At 35.0% G+C, this 3,410-nt stretch overlaps 1 pseudogene; it reads right to left on the bottom strand.

Annotated features, from left to right (window-relative positions):
• Window positions 1-218: 218 nt before the first annotated feature.
• Window positions 219-1,155, bottom strand: LOC119532664 (annotated as a pseudogene).
• Between the last annotated feature and the right edge of the window lie 2,255 nt (window positions 1,156-3,410).

Genomic DNA, 3,410 nt, shown 5'->3' with positions numbered 1-3,410 from the left:
CCTTTATTTACCTGAAAAAATGGGTTTTATAATTTTATCTCATATATTTATTCAAATGGCTTATATGAAAATCAATATAAAGCATATAATACATTTTGAAACATACAGGGAACATTTATTAAAACAATAAATTTATCTTATTATTATTATCATTGCCATCTAGGGATTCACTTTCTTTTATGGCCAAAGTAGTATTATTAATTCAGTTATTGTTGTCTTTAATTCTGATAAAGGTTTGCACCTTTACAAATAATTTTCATGAGTGCTGTCTTCATATCCCTATTCCTTAGACTATAGATGAAAGAATTCAACATTGGAGTCACCACATTATACATGACAGATGACAGTGCATCTCTCACAGGGGTATGAGGAGGAAGGGCTGAAGTAGACAACAATGGCTGTTCCATAAAACAACACCATCACTGACAAATGGCTGCCACAGGTGGTAAAGGTGCTCTGTTTCCCCTGAGTTGAAGTGACCTTGAGAACTGTGGAGAAGATATGCAAATAGGATATGAGGATGCAGACAAAAGGTGTGAGAGCCAAGAAAGCTCTTATTGTATAATTGACCATTATGTTGAAAGACACATCAGAGCAGGAGAGCTGCAGGAGTGGGTTGAGATCCAAGAGGAAATGATGGATGATGTTGGAGACACAGAAGGAGAGATGTGCCATTAGGACGGTGTGTAGGAGGGCATGGACGTAGGTCAAAACCCAGAGCCCTGCCACCAGCTGGATGCAAAGGTGACGATCCATTATGGAGGTGTAATGTAATGGGTGGTAGATGGCCACATACCTATCATAAGCCATCACACAGAGAAGGAAGCTATCCAAATTCACAAAAGAGATGAAGAAGAAGAGCTGGGTGAGGCAGCCTGAAAAAGAAATAGTCTTGGTATCTGTCAAGGTGTTCATTACATTGAGGGACTGTATGGGAAGTATAACAGATATCCACTAAGGCCAAGTTGCTAAAGAAGAAACACATGGGGGAATGGAGGTGAGAGTCACAGCCATTTGCCAAGATGATGAGCATGTTCCCTGATATGGTGACCAAGTACACAGAGAGGAAGAGCACAGAGAAGAATGGTTGCTGCTCTGCTGAGCTGGAAAGTCCAGAAGAACAAATTCACTGACTGTAAGATTTCTTCTTTCCATCTTTCCAAAAGATCTAGAAGGACAAAAATACTAAATCTGTAGATCAATAATTTCAAACCTCTCATTTACAATGATGTGGGTATGCATATGTATGTGTGTCATAAAACACCATCCAGAACTTGATTGCTTGGATACTTGCCTATTACGTCTTGTGGTTATGATAATCATATTTTGTATTTATGAATATTCACATAGACAACCTGATTGTGCCAATTTCAATTTATTTGAAGAATCACCATTTTTTCTTCCAAATGAAAATGCAAATTAATTGAATGACTATTTTTATTGTTGCAATTATATTTATTTTCCACCACACTTACAAAAACATGCATTTTACCTTATAAATTTAATTTGTTTATTAATTTCAAAGTCATACTATTAATCTGTATGCTAGAAATATTTACTTTTAATGCGTAATTATCCTCACAATTATAATTGTATATCCACGCAGCATGCAGTCACATCTCCTTATTCAGATTTCTATCCACTTAGAATAAATTTGGTCACTGATAATCACAATTCTGTTTTTATTCATCAGATTGAATATTGCTTTTTTTTGCTGATAAATTGATATAGGATCTGGCTAACATGGTAAGTCATCTGGATTCCAGTGATTGTGGATTGGATTTGAGGCCCCTTCCTCAAAGCAGCTCATATACACTGCATTCTCTGAAGGAGATACCAGTATTTTCCACACCTCCCAAAAAACTTCATGGAATGTCTTGCTCTTCACAGCCCTTGACTGAATTCCCAAAGAAAGGTGTCTGGGAAAGATATTGTGAGGCAGGAAATTCCATGTTTTCTGATTCCTGTTGATTCCTCCTTAGTTGCTTGGCATCTACAAACTTAAACATTAGTTTCTCCCCTGATGCAATAATAATATTTCCAACTATTACAAATATGCATATATTTTCCTATTTCTGATTTACATCACCCATTTTTATTTATTTTCATTATGTCATGCAGATGCATTACCCACTTGATAACAATTTTGACAAAATAATGTCTCAGAAATATTATCTGCATTTTTTGTATGTATTGATATTATTCATTACTAAATGTTAACACTAACAATAATGCAATGCTATTTTTGTCTTTGGACTATGGATGAAGGGGTGAAGGTATGGAATGTTTTCCCATGGAATTTTTCTGCCTATGATGACTTACTTTCTTGAAATGTGTTCTTTTCTTGTTCATGAATTCCTATTCTTTTCTACCAATAACTTTTGTGAAATCTGTGATTTATGAACATCCAAGGAACTTTTCACAGTTATTAAATATGTGGTTAACTGGCTTACATTTTTCCTCCCTGTCACCAATGGATGAACTCAAAGTTCATCCAAAAACCCTGACTTACAGGATGATGACTGAACTTTTTAACACCTGTGATCTATATGTAAGTTCCATTTCAGAAATGCTTTCCAAAAGATGTTTAATCTTTTCATAATTCATAATTCCTTGTTTTAAAGTTAGCATGTCTCTTACTCTTGTATACCTACCCTAGCTCTTATTTTCTCATTTACCTTTACTTATACTTCAGCTTCATCATGAGATACACTCCAAAATCTCTTTTTTATCAAAATGTATCTGTGTGTCCAGCATCATTTACTTCCTATTTCAGACTTTTTGATAAATTTCTCAAATGTCCCATCACTTTTTTCCCCTCCAAATTCTCATCTCTGCCTAAACCCAATATTCACAATCCTGTTTCCATACTGAATCATCTTAACATTGCTGGTGAACTCAATACAGTGCATTTGGTTCTTCTACAATATTTTGAAAACTTTATTTTGTTCCTCTTTAACCCTATGAGATGCATGTCCTTCTAATTCCCATCAACTTTAAATACTCTTCATGCATCCCATTACACCCAATCCAAACATCACAGGGTGAAGTTTGCACTGAGAAAATATGTACCTTGCATACACTCCTATATACAGCATTTTGAGGAAGGTGCAACCTTTCAAGTTGGTTTCCCTCAGCTGCAGGCAGCATTCTTTATGCCATTTTTCTCACTCCCACAATTAAAGTACAATATTATTTTCATAGCAAGCATCACAATTTCTTTTTATTGTCTGATTCATGTGAATGGTAATATCTTGAGGGTAGAATTTTGATGTATTATGTTGCATCTTTGGTACATATGAAGCACATAGTGCAAAATGCAGCAAATGAACTAAAAAAAAAATAAATGAATGAGAAATTCCAGGGAAATCATTTGATTTTCCTTATCTCTCATTTTCTGCAATGAGATT

The sequence above is a fragment of the Choloepus didactylus genome, chromosome 4, assembly GCF_015220235.1.
Source record: "Choloepus didactylus isolate mChoDid1 chromosome 4, mChoDid1.pri, whole genome shotgun sequence".
Lineage (NCBI taxonomy): Eukaryota > Metazoa > Chordata > Mammalia > Pilosa > Megalonychidae > Choloepus > Choloepus didactylus.
Note: the sequence above shows the minus strand (reverse complement) of the source record. Positions and strands in the feature narration are given on the sequence as shown.